We start from the raw sequence: 17,531 nt of genomic DNA, 5'->3' as shown, positions 1-17,531 counted from the left end.
CTAAAAAATCATGGTAGGAAAATACTAACACGAATTCTTTATACAAGAATGGAAAAATTGGTAGAAGTCGACCTCGGGGACGATCAGTTTGGATTCTGGAGAAAGGTGGGAATACGGGAGGTAATACTGACCCTACGACTTATCTTAGAAGATAGGTTAAGGAAAGACAAAGCTACGTTTGTAGCATTTGTAGACAGAAAAAGTTTTTGACAGTGTTGACTGGAATAATATCTTTGAAATTCTGAAGGTAGCAGGAGTAAAATACAGGGGACAAAAGACTATTTACAACTTTTACATTAACTAAACGGGGGTTGTAACAGTCAGGGGGCATGAAAGGGAAGCTGTGGTTAGGAAGGGAGTGAGAAAGGGCTGAAGTCTATCGTCAATGTTACTCAGTCTGCACATTGACAACCAGTAAAAGAAACAAAAGAAAAATTTGGGGTAGGAATTAAAATTCAGGGAGAAGAAATAAAATTTGTGAGGTTTGCCGACGACATTGCAATTCTGTCAGAGAGAGCAAAGTACTTGGAAGAGCAGTAGAACGTAATGGATAGCGTCTTCAAAGGAGGAGATAAGATGAACATTAAGAAAAGCAAGACAAGGATTTTTGTATCCCGCCTGGAAGGCGCCGTGTGGGTCTGCTCCTGTAAACTGAAGGGTAGGCCGAATGTAGGAAGTGAGTAGGAGCAGGAAAAGGTGAAAATGCTTCGGTACTGCAATTAGGTTATAACTCTTTTACTTTGCGTACAGATTAGCACGTAGGTGCGAACCCATTCATCCATCAAATCTAACAGCTACTAGTAGTTGGACAAACTATCACTGAAATAACACAGTCTGTAACTGCTAGCTCCCTATGAAGTAGAAACAATGTTGCTAGGTCGTCTCGTCGGAATCAAATGGGCTGAATCTGGAGCGGAGCTCGTACAGCTGCACAGCCCCGGCTAGAGGGCGCTGTCGTCGGTGACAGTGGCGTAGTGCCAACCTACGAACTTGCACCTACAACGTGGTATCGTAGCTATCAATACCACAAGGATAATGGAGTGTAGTTGTTTTAAATCAGGGGAGGCTGGGAGAATTAGATTAGTAAACGAGACACTTAAAGTAGTAGATGAGCTTTGTTATTTAGGCAGCCAAATAACTATGATGGCCAAAGTAGAGAGAATATAAAGTGTAGACTAACAATGGCAAGAAAAGCGTTTTTGAAGGTGAGAAACTTATTGAAATCGAATGTACGGAAATGAAACATAGATGATAAACAGTTTAGACAAGAAGAGAAGAAAAACTTTTGAAATGTAGTGCATATTCTGAGACATCAGAGGTTCACCAATTTAGCACTGGAGGGAAGTGTGTGTGGGGGAGAGGCTAAAAATTGTAGAGGGAGACCAAGAGATGAGTACAATGAGCAGATTCAGAAGAATGTAGGTTGCAGCAGTAATTCGGAGATGATGAGGTTTGGTCAGCATAGATTAGCATGGAGAGCTACATCAAACCAGTCTTTGGACTCAAGACCACAACAACAAAAACATGCATGCAAAACTCATCCAGCCTTATAATGTTTCAGTAAGTGATTGAAAGGGCATGAAAGCATTATAAGTGATAATAAAAGTAGTAGTTTTCAGAAATGTGGCACTGAGAAATAGTTCTCTGGGAAATGTTTCAATTCTTTTATAAAAAAAATATGTTCTGTTACGCAGGATAGAAGTGATGAGCCGGTGAAATACTGTATGTAAGAAACGAAGGAAGGTTACTCTTTAGCTTCTTACGGGGGAGCAAGAGAAGGAAGCATCGCAGAGGCGAATGTTACTGTTTTAAGCTCTCCAGGGCCCGCAGTCAAGGATACAGGGGCGAAAAATGTAACCAGGCATCGGATTTCGAGGGAGCCTAATTGAGTCAAAAGCTGTTAAGTGGGCCTGAGTGGCTGTGAGTGGCCATTATCGATTGCGCTGCCGCCGCCGCCGCCGCCCCGCTCCGCCGCCCAGAGGCAGACTTACCGCCCCTCCCAGCGCGCCACCCCCGCCGCCCCCACCGCCCCCACCGCCCCCACCTACAACGATCCGTTCTGTTGCGAGCTGCTGGCCACCGTGTCAGCAGGGCGTCTACAAGACACTGTCTCCCATCCCACTACAATGCTAGCCCGACACAAAAGAAGGCCGTGACGCGGTTCCAGCAGGGTGTGTAACGTCTCGTTGGCAGTACAGTAGAACGTCGCTAATCCGTCCTCTACGGGACTGGCAGCATGGTCTGAACGCAAAAAGTGGTCGGATTATTAGAGGAACACTCTTATTAACAACCCATCATATCAGAATACAGATCAGTCAACTATACTTTTGAAGAAGAAATACTGTCTGAAAAATTGTTACATGTTAAAACTATAACAAAACGAAGAGAAACCTTGATACATTAAAAAAAACCTTACACGGAAGTGTAATGTACAGTAGTTTCGTACAGTAAGATACTGTTACTGTCAGTGACATTTTTTTATCTGTAAATACCTTATTCCTGTAATTTTGATGGTATTTTACACTCCTAAACATAATGAAGGAATTTAAAATACCATCAAAATTAATCAGATTAGTTAAAGTCTGTATAGACGAAACTTTATGGAGCATAAAGACGCCAGTAGGAGAAACTGAAGATTTGAAGATGTACACTGGACTGAGACAAGGGGATGCCATATTACCTATTACCTTGTTCTAGAGAAGATCGATAGAGAATTTTCTAAAACCAGGCCACAAAGGATCTATCTACAGAATGAGAACATTACAAGACTTGCCTATGCAGATGATGTAGCACTAATAAGTAGTTCCAAAAGAGAATTAATCAGAATGATGCAAAATTACTACAAAATTGCTGAGGAAACAGGATTATATGTTAATGAAGAAAAGACAGAATTCCTACCCATAAGTAAGAAAACTAGAAAAGATGCACCTTTGACTGTAGTGGATTCAATTTCAAGACTGTTGACCACTTCAAGTACCTAGGAAGTCTTTTTAGTAATAACAACAGAACAGATATAGAAACAGACGCCCGTTTATCAACAGCAAACAAGACACTTTTTAGTCTGATCAAAATTCTAAGAAAAAGATCACTTAGTAGCAACTTCAAAATCCGTTTATATCAATCGATCATTATACGTGTGATGTTATATGGATGTGAAACATTAATATTTAGTAAGAAAGATGAAGAAAAACTGATAATATTCGAAATAAAAGTACTAAGGAAAATTTTTGGACCTGTATACAACGAAAATAACATGGAATGGAGAATAAGAAGAAATGAAGAATTAAGAGGGCTGTACAAACACCGTAACATCGTCGGAAGTGTTCAAGAGGAGAAGATTGAATTGAGCAGGCCATATAGCAAGAATGACAGAGAATAGACTACTTAGAATAGCATTCAGCAGAACAATAGATGGAACGAAAGGAAGAGGGAAACCCAGAATCAGATGGCGGGATAAAATTCTGGAAGACACAACTAGAATGAACAGCAACAGCAACTGGACAAACAGCGCATTGGATATGTAGAAGTGGAAGAGGCTCATAGAGCAGGCGTATGGCCATTACCACATGTAAAGGAAAAAAGTATACCTGATTCCAGTCCTACACTTACAACTGATTTACAATTAACTGTTAAAACGTGAGACACTGCACAGTAAAAAATGTTCATTTCTTAAGCAGTGCACAAAGTTGGGTAATGTTCTTCCACTTAGCAGACGACAACCTTGAATTTGCCGCGATATTTGCCATTTCATAATCCACAAAATGTGTGTTGGGGTAGACTTAAAGCTTTGTTCCATGTATTGAAGGGCTATATCAAATGCACTTTTAGCACCTTTATGTTATATTCGAGCTGTAGGTGCATTGTCTTCATTGTCGTCATCATCTTTCTCATCGATTGTTCGAGCTACAGCGTCAGTGATTTGGTCGTCAGTTATTCTGCTTCTGTTGTGCAGTCAACGTCAGCTGTACTGATATACCCACTTACGTCACTGGGCTCAACTTCGGAACAACGTCACATGTTTAGTTTTAGCTGCTACCATAATTTAGCTTTAAACACTTTAATATCTAAGAAGAACACTGCCACTGATATATAAAACAAGTGCGTGGACAGTAACACTTATTGATAGAGTTAGGAGCAAGTTATTTCGTACTAAAACTGATCGAACTATCGGACCTAGCAAACGGTTCAATGCCTGCTGGTCCATATCACAGACGATGAGTCATCCTAAAGTCCAGAGCTGACTGTAGCAGCGACCCGTATATGTAGACAAACTTCGCAAACGGGTGATCGGAGTAATCTTGGTTCTGCAGTACATTCCAGTAGCTGCAAGGTGTTCGCGGACTTTACGGTCGAAGCTACACAGATATACATCTACACTCTGCAAGTCACCTTAAGGTGTCTGGCGGAGGACACTTCTGCTACCACTGTTCATTTCCTCCCTCTCCACCTCTGTTCCACCGGCGAATGATATTGCGTTGGTGAGCAAGTTCGTAATGTTTTTCCATAACTTTCATAAACACAACAGATACACATAACAGCGACCTTTGTCAACAATACCGTAATATATTCGCCTTCAGTATTCACAACAGGTTGCCATAAGGTCTGATGAATAAGGTGCGCCCGAAATGGCTTCCCAACTCAACTTATGTATAGTACTTTTTGTTACTATAGTATCACTTCACGCAATCTTCCTGGTCGTTATTCTTGGACTGCGTTTGCAAGACGCCTCAGGTGTTGACAATAAATGTCAGCAGTGATATTTACACCTCGTGGTAGCAATTCGTAGTACACCACACTGTCGTTATAATATTACGTTTTGTAACTGAAATCAGTCCCGTTTTTGGTTATTAAAACATTATTTATTGCGCTTGCACTTTCAACATGGTGTTAAGTATAATATCAGCAATTATTAAATTAACAAAACTTAACGCGAAAAATCTATGCTACTTACGTGGGATATGGCGCAAAAAGCTCTGCCATGCTGTGTAACAGCCTTTGCATGAGGTATTGTAAATTTACCGGCTGTTCATTATACCATATACAATATAGAGCTGAGAAATAATGATGTAACCAGTGAAGTTTAAATTTCGTGTAGTAGGGTTGGTAAAACTGGGTCACGTAATAGGCAAATATGTAAACATACAAAGAGTATGAGCTATGGAGTCCAAAGACATATATAGAACCGATATCATGTGTTTTGTGAAATATGTGTGCAGAAAAGACAAAAGTGACGGAAATACGTGTGAAATAAAATGCAACTGCTCTTACACATCATGTCGCAGCTTTATATAGTTGAGTGGATTACAACTTCTGGCTTAAGTAAGTTTAAAATTTTCGGTTTCGGTATTTGTCAGTTTCATAATTACGTGCATGATATTTGATTACTGATTGTTTTCAGAATGCTTGAAGACGACAACAGGTCGAATTTGTAAGCCCAACAAATAATGCTTCAACAGCAAAAAACGGAAATGATTTCATTTAAAAAATTTCACAAAGGCTCTGGACCCAGTTATCATCAAGCTATTATTTTTTGTGGATGTGCGCAAGTTGTGGTATGGGGAATTACTGCTTTGTTTGGGCTGAACCATTCCTTTCTTTTACTTATGTTAACATAAGGAAATCATTTCTCGTCGCCAGTAAAGATAGAGCCAATTGATGACGAGCAAGCATAGATGCACATTCGGTCACCGGCTGATTTTTGTGATTTTGGCTTAGAGCCTGCGGTACCCGTACACTCGATTTTTGAACCTCCCCCGTTGCATGAAGATGTCACATGATGGTAGAATGATCACAGTTTATCACGTTTTACTGGTTCTCGACTACACTGGCGTGGATGAGTGCGGATTAATGCGTTTAATCTATCATCAAACCCTGAAGGTCTTCCTGTACGTGGAAAGTCACTAATTGGAAACTATCCTCCTTAAAACGTTAAGCAATTTTCTTTCCGTGCTCTGTTCAATAGCATTATCCTTACACACAGCGAAAATGATTTTGGGTGCCTCTGCTGCGGTCACCCCTCTATTCAACTCAACAGAAGAACCTGTCGGAAACGTTCCGATTTTTCCCACCAGAAACTCCATTTTCTAACGTCCGCAGCTGTATTCATTTTCTCCAAACGACAAAATGATAATATGTAAACTCAAATAGCAACAGTGAACTCCAAATAAAAAATGATGATCAATAAACTTATAGCAACCGGAACACCAACATACAAAACAAAAATGCTACGAACTTATACACCAACCTAATACGTGGGAATAACGACTGTTTGTAAGCCTCCGTCTGATTTCTAATTTATTTGGTTTGCTCCTCGCGGTCACTGTGAGGGACGTATGTGGGAGGACGTAACATGTTGCTCGCCTCTTCTTTGAGCGTTCGTTCCCGGAATTTTAATGGTAAACTTCTCCGTGGTGCACAATGTAACGACTGGCAATGGAGTTTAACGAGCATTTCCATAACGAGGTCGCACTTACACTGTCACATGATGAAAAGCGTTGCTCTTCATTATCTCTTTTATAAACCCTTCCTGATAAATGGCCGCCGGCCTCTGTGACCGAGCGGTTCGAGGCGCTTCAGTCTGGAACCGCGCTGCTGCTACGGTCGCAGGTTCGAATCCTGCCTCGGGCATGGATGTGTGTGAAGTCTTTAGCTAAGTTTGAGTAGTTCTAAGTCTATGGGACTGATGACCTCAGATGTTAAGTCCCATAGTGTTCAGAGCCATTTGAACAATTTTTTTGTTACGTGAGCCTACCTTCTGTAGATATAGCATTTCTCAGTGAGTATTCTGTTTTGTAATGTGAGGAGCCACTTCACTGAACAAATTCTGAAATGTGTTCTCATCCATTGGAAAATAATTTGACGTCTTCCACTTGCAGCTCCCGTAACAAATTTTGCTCAATGCTTCTATCGTCTCAACGTAAAACTCACTGTTTCACCCAAGCATGTTTGCTTTTTTTCCCGCTTCTCTTCCAAATGCACAGACAATGCAGTGCTTAATAACAAGTTATTGTTGTCCGCCATCTTGAACTTTGACGAAACAAATGATGACAGCGTAATACCGGTTTTTAGCGCCACGTGAAAGATCTTTGTCAAACAAATCCGATGAAAGATTGGTCATATTTCTTTGTCGAAGATATGTGGTAGTATAATACTGGCCTACGAGATTGCATCACACGGACATACTGCTTCATACTGTACAGTTACACCGCACAAGTCGAAGGAGTATTAGTGTTGTGATCTGAGACGGTCATGGCCTGTGGATTTTTATTTTTAAAGAGAAGGCTGTTGCAGCGTTTGGAACTTCATCAAGGTCGAACGAAACCTCGTCCATAAAAGAAATAAAAACTGTAGAAAGTAATACGCTGGATAATCCGTTGCAGAACTGTAGTCTGACTTCGAAATCATTTGGCTCGAATGCTAGCAGACGGTATTAATGGCAGAGCCAGTACCCACCACACTGTACTGTTGGAAATATGATCAAGAGATGTGACGCAGTGGTAAGTCACTGGAATCGTATTCGGGAGGACAGCTCTTCAGATCTCCCTCCACACCTCCAAATTTACGTTTTCCATTATTTTCATGAATCGCTGAAGGCAACCTCCCTCCATCTAACCCAATCTCTAATGAACTCGTTATCGACTGGACGTTAAACCCAAAGCCTTCCTTCATTCCTGCTCACTTCGGATTTTCAGGGGTACGTTTATGGGTGCTTGTTGAAAGCTTTTCTCCCACACGGTCGAATACGGTCTCAAATTCTATTGTGCAAAAGATTCATTGTCGGGAGCCTCGGCAAGCTCTTTGTCGCTTGTTTCAGTAGCATGTGTACTTTTTCCGACTTCTCTATAGCACAATGCTACAGGAATTTGATCTTTATGTTTGAGAAAGCTGATTTATGAGAGCCGAGAGAAATGCTACATCTGTTAACAGCTCTTTCAAACGCGCATTCTCATCTTCCGGTTCCATAACTTCTTCACACGTTCCATCACACATTTTTTCAATACATTCATTCAGATCAAGTATTGTATTTTAAGCCACTTATACATCAAATATTTCCGATAGAAAAATGCTTGCTTGTACTATTGGTGACTACCTACGCTGTCGTGTTTCCGCATATTCCGCATTTGTAGCTTAATCGTCGGGGTAATCTAATAGACGGCTCTCCCCGTTCTCTGTACGGTCACCTAGCAAAGTTTCTTCGGATTTTTAATAAACGCTAGCAGAAGATCCGGTAGGTTGATTAACAATGGTTCACCAGTTATAGTCATATCAGAATCCGATTGCCTTACCCGGTGAAGACCCAGATCACAAACTGTAATTAATGTTTCCACGGACGGGCCACAAGCTGGAGACACTCCCCTCCCTTCACTTAGGGGAGCAAGAGGCTGTCAAGGAGTTACTGGCTAAGTTGTGCTTTTTATTCGGATTCTTAACAGACAGTGACAGAAACAACCAAACAAACAAGTATTTACACCATCCGTCCGAAAAGTTCCGCAACTGACTGTATTCCTGGCTTATACACTGATGTGACAATAGTCGTGGGATAACGATGTACTCATATACAGAAGACTGTATCATCGCGTACACGAAGATAAAAGGGCAGTGAATGGACGGAGTTGTCATTTGTGATTCATGAGTAGTTTCCGACGTGATTGTGGCCGCTCGACGGTAACTAAAAGACTCTGAACTCGGAATGGTAGCTGGAGCCAGACGTATGTGGCATTCCATTTCGGAAATCGTTACGGAATTCAATATTCCGAGAACCACAGTGTCAAGAGCGTGCCGAGAATGCCGAGTTTCAGGTATTACCTCTCGCCACGGATAACGCAGTGGTCGAAAGCATTCACTTAACGATCTAGAACAGCGGCGATTACTTGTTGTCAGTGCCAACAGATAAGCAGTGCTGCACTGGAAAAACCGCACAAATTAATGTGGGACGTACGACGAACTTATCAGTAAGGACAGTGCTGCGAAATTTGGCATTAACGTCTATGGCAACAGACAACCATCACGAGAGCCTTAGCCAACAGAATGACATCACATTTTCCGAAAATTATTTCGAGCAGTCAGTTCTGAGCCCACCCGAATAGTAAAGGCATGCGAAAACACACTTGGCCTCTTAGCAACACATAATCCTGAGCTAATAGCGAGCATGAAAATGGTTACGGGGGTTAGTGAACACGAGTTTGTCATAGCGAGACTGAATGTTGAAATCAACAAATCCTCCAAAAACAAACGAAAAATATACTTATTCAAAAAATCAGATAAAAATTCACTTGACGTATTCCTGAGAGACAATCTCCACTTCTTCCAAATTAACAAAAGTAAGTGTTGACCAAATGTGGCTTGAATTCGAAGAAATAGTATCGACAGCAATTGAGACACTTATACCAAACAAATGAACAAATAACGGAGCTGATTCCAATTGGTAAACAAAATGAATCAGAACACTGTTGTAGAATCAACGAAAAAAGAATGCCAAGTTTAAACGAACGCCAGATTCCCAACATTGACGATATTTTACAGAAGCTCGAAATTTAGCGCGCTTTTAAATGCGAGATGCTTATAATAGTTTCTATAACGAAACTTTGTCTCGAAACCTGGCAGAAAAACGAAATAGGTTCTGGTCGTATGCACAATATGCTACTGGCAAGACACAATCGATGCCTTCCCTGCGCGAAAGCAATGGAAGTACCATTGACAACAGTGCTACTAAAGCATAATTACTAAACACAGCCTTCCGAAATTCCTCCAACAAAGAAGACGAAGTAAATATTCCAGAATTCGAATGAAGAACTGCTGCCACCGTGAGTAACTTAAAAGTAGACATCCTCGGAGTAGCGAAGCGACTTAAGTAACTTAACAAAAGCAAGTCTTCCGGTTGAGACTGTATATCAATTACATTCCTTTCAGAGTACGCTGATACAGTAGCTCCATCTTCTTCTTTCTTCTTTCTTTATCGTCGCCTTCTCCCACGTCACGTAGGTTCGGCGTTGCTCTTCTGGATCCTTCTCCTCCATAGTACTCCATCCATTGCATCTTCCTTCTTACATCCTTTCTCCCTTAGGTCCCCGGATATCTTGTCCTTCCACCTCATCTTCGGTCTTACTCCCCTTCTCACCCCTTCAATCTTTATATCTTCAACTTTCCCTTTTCTCTGTAAGTGTCCGTACCACCTTAGTCTGCTCTCTTATATCTTTTTCCCCATGGGTCCCACTTTCACAGCTCCTCTAACAAATTCATTTCTAATCCTGTCCTTCCTTGTTACCCCACACATCCACCTCAGCATCCTCATTTCCGCCACTTCCATCTTCCTTTCCTGGGCTATTGTGGTTGGCCATGTCTCTGCCCCGTATATCATAGCAGGCTTTACCACCGACTTGTACACTTTCCCTTTCAGCTCAATGCTCACCTTCTTGTCACACAACACTCCACTCATTTTCCTCCAGTTGTTCCAAGCGCAATTTATTCGGTGTTGTATCTCGCTTTCCAGTCCTCCGTCCCTCTGTATGTACGACCCCAGGTATTCAAATTTGCAGACCGATTTCAGCTCATCATCCTGGATCTTGGAAGACCTCATCTGCCCATCCTTCAGTGCTAAATATTCTGACTTTGTCCTGCAAATTTTCATCCCTCTTTCTTCTAGTGCCTTCCTCCAATCCTCCAGCTTTTCCTCAAGTCTGTCGATGCTCTGCTCACAAAAAACAACATCATCCGCAAACATCATATTCCACGGCGCTTCCTTCTTCACATCTTTCACCAGCACATTCATAATCAGATCAAAGAGGTAGTGACTAAGCGCAGACCCTTGATGTAACCCCACTTTTACCGTAAACTCCTTTGTCATGCCCACACTACTTCTCACCTGTGTCATTGCTCCTTTGTACATTTCCTTCACTAACCTCACATACTTCTCTGGCACGCACCGCTCTCTCATGCTTTTCCATATTTCGTCCCTTGGGACTCTGTCAGATGCTTTCTCCAAATAAATTAATGCCATATGTAGATCGGCTTGTAGCTCCCCGTGTCTCTCCACTATCCGCCTTAAAGCATGTATTGCATCAGTCGTTCCTCTCCCAGGCATGAACCGAAACTGTTCTTCACACACCACAGTCTCCTTGCGTAATCTTGCTTCTATAGCTCTTTCCCAAAAATTCATTGTGTGTGCCATCAGTTTAATACCTCTATAGTTACTGCAGTCCTGCACATCACCTTTCCCCTTAAATATTGGAATCAGTACACTAGTTCTCCACTCGTCTGGTATCTCCTCCTGTCGCCAAATCTTCTTCATTAAATCCCAAAGGAGCTCAATTCCCTTTTTACCGAGACACTTCCATACCTCAACGGGGACCTGGTCTGGGCCAACTGCCTTCCAATTTTTCATCTTTCCAAGTGCCCGTTCGACTTCATCTCTACTTATATCCATCGTTGATCCTTCGTTTTCCCCTCCTTCCTCAGTTTTCACTCTTACATTTTCTTCATTCAGAAATTTCTCAAAATATTCAACCACCTTTGGATTATTTTTCCATGGTCATGCAGAATTATTCTTGTTTCATCTTTCATTTGTTTTATTGCTGTTAGATCCTTAGAAGCTTTATCTCTTGATTTGCCTATCCGTATCAGTTGTCTCATAACATGATTTTTCTGTAGTTGTACGTATGCCTCCCTTACTGATTCAGCTTCAGCTTTAGCCACGGCTCGTTTTGCCTCCTTCTTTGCACTTTTGTATGCTTGCCCATCCTCAGCACTTCCGGACATATCCCACTTCCTCTTAGCGTCTTTCTTTTCCTTCACAACCTTCTGCACCTCTTCATTCCACCACCATGCTTCCTTATCTTTTGGCACCCCTCTCCCAGATGTTAACCCAAAAACTTCCTCCCCGGTCTTCCTTATAACAGCACTATTTGTTTTCCACCACTCCTGCACACTCTCTGCCAATTTTACTTTTCCCAGAACTTTTTCACTAAACTCGTCTCTCAAATTTTCATCCTTTAATTTCCACCACTTAATTTTCCTTTCACATTGATTTATGTGCCTCTGTCTTTTACATATTTTCATATCACAATCCGCTACAGTCAGCTCATGTTGTGTTGCTATTCCTTCACCGTATAAAACCTTAGTACTTCGCACGTCCCAACTATTTTTCCTTATACATAATATGTAAGCAATTTGGCTTTTATTTTCGCCACTCCTATATGTTATTAGTTATTCTCTTTTTCTTTGGAAGTAGGTATTCGTAATCACTAGATCAAAAGCCACTGCAAACTCCACTGTCTTTTTTCCTTCCTCATTTCTCGCACCATACCCCCATCCTCCATGCTACCTCTCTTCCCCACCTTTCCTTCCACCAACATGACCATTTAGATCCCCTACGACTATCACTGTTTTATTCTCTGGTTTTCCGACCGTTACTTCATCCAAATCTCTCCAAAATTATTCCTTCTCGTCCTCCGAACATCCCGCTTGGGGTGCATAGGCTGTCAGCACTGTTACCATTTCTCCGCCAAACATCATCTTAACATACATGATCCTATCATTTACTTCACATACCTCTTTTGAAGCTCTCTGTGCAAAATAACTCCATTTCTTGATACCGGGCTTGCACTACTATAAAGTAGCTTATAGCCTGCAGCTAAAAACTTTGCCGTATTGCCCTTCCGCCTTGTCTCTTGCACATACAAAGCCTTTACCTTCCTCCTCTGCATCATGTCTACTATCTCTCTTCCCTTTCCCGTCAACGTTCCCACGTTTAGAGTTTCCACTCTGATCTTGAACACCTTTGGATCCTTCGCAAAACGCCTCCCCCGGAAGTCCGAATGGGAGGCTATTACTCCGAAGCATTTATCTTGAGAAGCATCCATCATCCCTCTTGTTTTGGCAATGTTTTTACAGCCGGATGCCCTTCCTGCCGCCAACCCCCTTCCCTTGTTAGAGGGGCGGAGGCTTGCTAGTTTTGGTCCGCCCTGGGTATTTTATTTCCCGATATCTGGTGAGCGTTCCCCTATCCGCCACCTGGGGAGGCGCCCGATGGGAGACTATCAGCTCCACATGGGACAGTAGCTCCATACTTAACAATCATATAAAACCGCTCGCTAGACGAAAGATCCGTACCCAAACACTGGAAAGCTGCACAGATCACACCAATATTCAAGAAAGGCAGTAGGAGTAATCCGCTAAATTACAGGTCCATATCATTAACGTCAATATTCAGCAGGGTTTTGGAAAATATATTGCGTTCAAACATTATGAATTACATCAAAGAGAACTGCCTATTGACGCACAGTCAACACGGATTTAAAAAACTTCGTTCTTGTGAAACACAACTAGCTCTTTATTCACACGAAGTGTTGAGTGCTATTGATTCCCTATTTCTAGATTTGAAAAATGATTTTGACGCTGCACCTCACAAGCAGCTTGTAATATAATTGCGTAGTTACGGAATATCATCTCAGTTATGCGACTGGTTTTTGTGATTTCCTCCCTGAGAGCTGACAGTTCGCAGTAACTGACGGTAAGTCATCTGGTGAAACAGAAATAATTCAGGTGTTCCTCAAGGTAGTGATACAGGTCCTCTGCTGTTCCTTATCTATATAAACGAATTATGAGTCAATTTGAGCAATCGTATTAGGTTATTTGCAGATGATGCTGTTGTTTGTCGTTCAGTGAAGTCATCAGAAGATCAATACAAACTGCAAAACGATTTAGAAACGATATCTGTACGGTGGAAAAGTTGGTAATTGACCCTAAATAACGAAAAGCGTGAGATCATCCACATGAATGCTAAAAGGAATCCGTTAAACTTCGGTTAAACGATGAATCAGTCAAACTGAAGACAAATACCTAGGAATTACAATTACGAACAACTTAAATTGGAAAGAAAATACAGAAAACGTTGTCAAGAGGGCAAACCAAAGACTGCGTTTTATTGCCAGACCACTTAGAAAATGTAAAAGATCTACTAAAGAGACTGCCAACACTACATTGTCGGTCCTCTTTTGGAGTACTGCTGCATGGTCTGGGATCCGTACCAGATACGATTAACTGAGTACACCGAGAAAGTTTAAAGAAGAGCAGCACATTTTGTATTATCCCGAAATACGGGAGACAGATTCACTGATATTATACAGAATTTGTAGAGGACGTAATTAAAACAAAGGCGTTTTTCGTTGCGGCGTAATCTCCTCACGATATTTCAATCACCAGCTTCCTCCTCCGAATGCGAAAATATTTTGTTGATGCCGACCTACATGGGGAGAAACGACCAAGACAATAAAATAAGGGTAGTCAGAGGTCTCACGGAAAGATATAGGTGTTTGTTTTTCTGCGAGCTGTTCGAATTTGGAATAATAGTACATTATTGTGAAGATGGTTCGATAAACTCTCTGCCAGCCACTTAAGTGTGATTTGCAGAGTATCCATGCAGAATGCAACACCTTTTTCCTGAAGGCAGGTTGGTTTCATTCGGGATGCCAATACGCTATGTTATTACTCAATCTTTTGGCTAAAAGACCGTAATTTTGCAACATAGTCTCCGTTGAAAGTGACAGCCTTTCGCCACCTTACTGGGATGGTCTGTATTAGCATATGTTACCGCTATATTTGTTGATATCTGAACCTACTTCTTTCTGCATCGATAACCTGTCCATCAACCATATACTGCTTGCCGCGGAGTGCATCCTTCCTTGGGCCAAACAGATGGGAGTTGGAAAGAGCGAGATCCGGGCTTTAGGGTGGATGAGGAAGCACAGTCCAATGAATATTTGTGAGTTCCTCTCGGGTGCGCAGATATGTGTAAGGCCTTGCATTGACGTGGAGAAAGAGTTGATAGTTGCACCATGAAAGAGTACATCAAAAAGAATAATCGCGTAAGAATCCTAGAAGACTGTCTCCATGACTTTATCGGCTGAGGGTGTGCCTTCGAACTTTTGATTCAGAGGAGAGGTTGTGTGGTGCCAGTCCCTGAATTGCCGTTTTGTTTCCAAAGAGATAAATTCACGTTTCATATCCTGTGACGATATTCGACAAAAAATTGTCACGATCACCCTCGTAAACGACAAGCAATTCCGCACAGATGGTCGTTCGTTGCTCTTTACGATCTTCTAGTAGGTGGCGAGGAACGCAGCAGCCACACGCCATTGAGTACCCCAACTCGTGGAAGAGTGTGTCAGCACTTCCGACAGAGACGTCCAATTGTGCGGCGAGGTATTTGATCGTGATCTGTCGATCACCTTGACTAACAGTACCCTCCCTTTTTTTGGCAGGAGTCACCGCTGCGTTAGGCACGCAGGAGATCGGAGAGGTTTGTGCGACCTTGTTGCGATAATGACAGACGCCTTGTCCAACGGCTCATCGTGCTTTTGTTCACTGCCAGGTCTCCGTAGGCATTCCCCAAGCGCGTATGAATATCTGCGACGCTCTGGTTTTTCGCCAAAGAAACACAATGACAGCTCTCTGTTTGGAACTCAGCACAGGCGCCATTTTAAAGCCTACGTATAGGGCCTAGCGAAGCCATCCATTGGAACTTCATGAAATTATAGCGACTTAACCGGGAGCATTTCACATGTCTCACAACAAATTCTCCATTTTCTCAACCAAAATTTGCCGAGAAAATAGTGCGTTGCATTACTTATAGAACACCCCACGTAAATAAACCATCAAGCAGATACTTGTTTTTCGATACTTTCTCTCGTATTTCCTATCATTTCAATCATTTTGTTACTTCTGACGGCGTAGCAAAATTTACGTATATTTGTCATCACAATGACCGACAAATGATTTTAGTGTGCGAAAAATCGTTCGAAAGGGATTTATTACAGAAAGATTCCACATATATAAAGTGTGCATTGTACAATGTACCTTTGACAGAAGACTGTAGTCTCCAGTTCACAAATTCGTGTGCAAATACACTCCAGAGAGATACAGTATTTTTTCATTATATACTTTCCTTTAGCGATTCAGTGACTGTGCTGTGAAGAAATAAGTCCCAATAGATAATGGAAACTAATTTCTAATTTCTGATAATTTGTGACAGACACCTGGGCACCCTTTCCAACCATGCCCCTTGTTATAAGTAAAATGTCAGTTCCAAGCCATGTTAATCGATATCATGAATTTCTTTTAACAATTTAGTGGGTGTCCAGTGATGTGATCAAGCTTGGCAGATAATGAAAAGACATTCCCTAATTTCTGAGACATTCCCTAATTTCTGATACTGCGTGACACAAACATCTTATCATTATTCTGAACAACAAAGCTTTTTGTAAGTGAAATATCGCTGGTAAATAACAGCTCGCCTACTCGTATTATTACAGACGAGTTAATGGGAGCGCCCGTGATACTCGACGGCAGCAGGTTTTCCACGGTAACTGGAGTTTAACAGAAATGCAACCTTTACGAGGAACATTTAAGGCTAATATGCCATTAACTTTTCGTTAAGCTCGAAACAGGAATGTTTCCTGTACAGAGGTATAAAGTGAAAACTAACCTGATCACGGAAATAGAGAATTCAGTTGAATTGCCACTTGCGGCCAGGAAATCAAATGCTCGGATTTCATTTCCATAAACTCGAGCAGCGAACGAATAATAGTTTAAAAAAAAAAACACTTTGCACTTCGCGAGAGTTGTTAAACTCCCTGCTGAATCGTTTTGTAATTTCGTCCACTTCGAAACGGCTGATTAGGCCGTAACAGTAACGGAAATAGCAACAAGCACAGCATGCAGTGCAGTATAATTAAATTGCGTGTTCATCATTTTTAATCAGCTCCAAATTGTGTTCTTGCGTTAATTGTTCTTTGCCGGGCCTGGTGTGCAACGTTTCAATGTTGTTTTGATTTTGATTTCTGTATTTCTGACAAACATCGCCAGTTGAAGTAGAGCGCTGAAGATGAATACATTATTCGAATTCCATGTAGATATTATAAAAGGTGCTGGTTACACAGTTTTGCGCTCCTTCCATTGAATTCTAGACTACTTCGCTAGATAATATTGATCAACAGCAGAGTGTCACATTTTGCGTTATAACACTAAGAGTCATTGCTTAAGGATGTTTCTGTGTCCTTCCCATTGCATTTGTTATTCTGAGTCACAAACCACAGAATATATCAAGATCGAATTATTTTTACTCTTAGTGTATTTTGGCTCGTGTAGATTTACACAACATTGAGATGACAAAAGTCATGAGATAGCGGTATGCACAAATAAAGATGATAGCAGTATCGCGTACACACCGTATCTGGAGAAGTGCATTGGCGGAACTGTCATTTGTACTCATGTGATCGATATGAAAAGATTTCCGACGTGATTATGGCCGCGCCGACCTGAGTGGCCGAGCGGTTCTAGGCACTAAAGTCTGGAACCGCGCGACCGCTACGGTCGCAGGTTCGAATCCTGCCTCGGGCATGAATGTGTGTGATGTCCTTAGGTTAGTTAGGTTTTAGTAGTTCTAAGTTCTAGGGGACTGATGACCTCAGAAGTTAAGTCCCATAGTGCTCACAGCCATTTGAACCATTTTTTGATTATGGCCGCACGACGGGAAT

Source organism: Schistocerca nitens, chromosome 6, assembly GCF_023898315.1.
Source record: "Schistocerca nitens isolate TAMUIC-IGC-003100 chromosome 6, iqSchNite1.1, whole genome shotgun sequence".
NCBI classification, from domain to species: Eukaryota; Metazoa; Arthropoda; class Insecta; order Orthoptera; family Acrididae; genus Schistocerca; species Schistocerca nitens.
The sequence above is the reverse complement of the archived record's forward strand: the minus strand, read 5'-3'. Positions refer to the sequence as shown.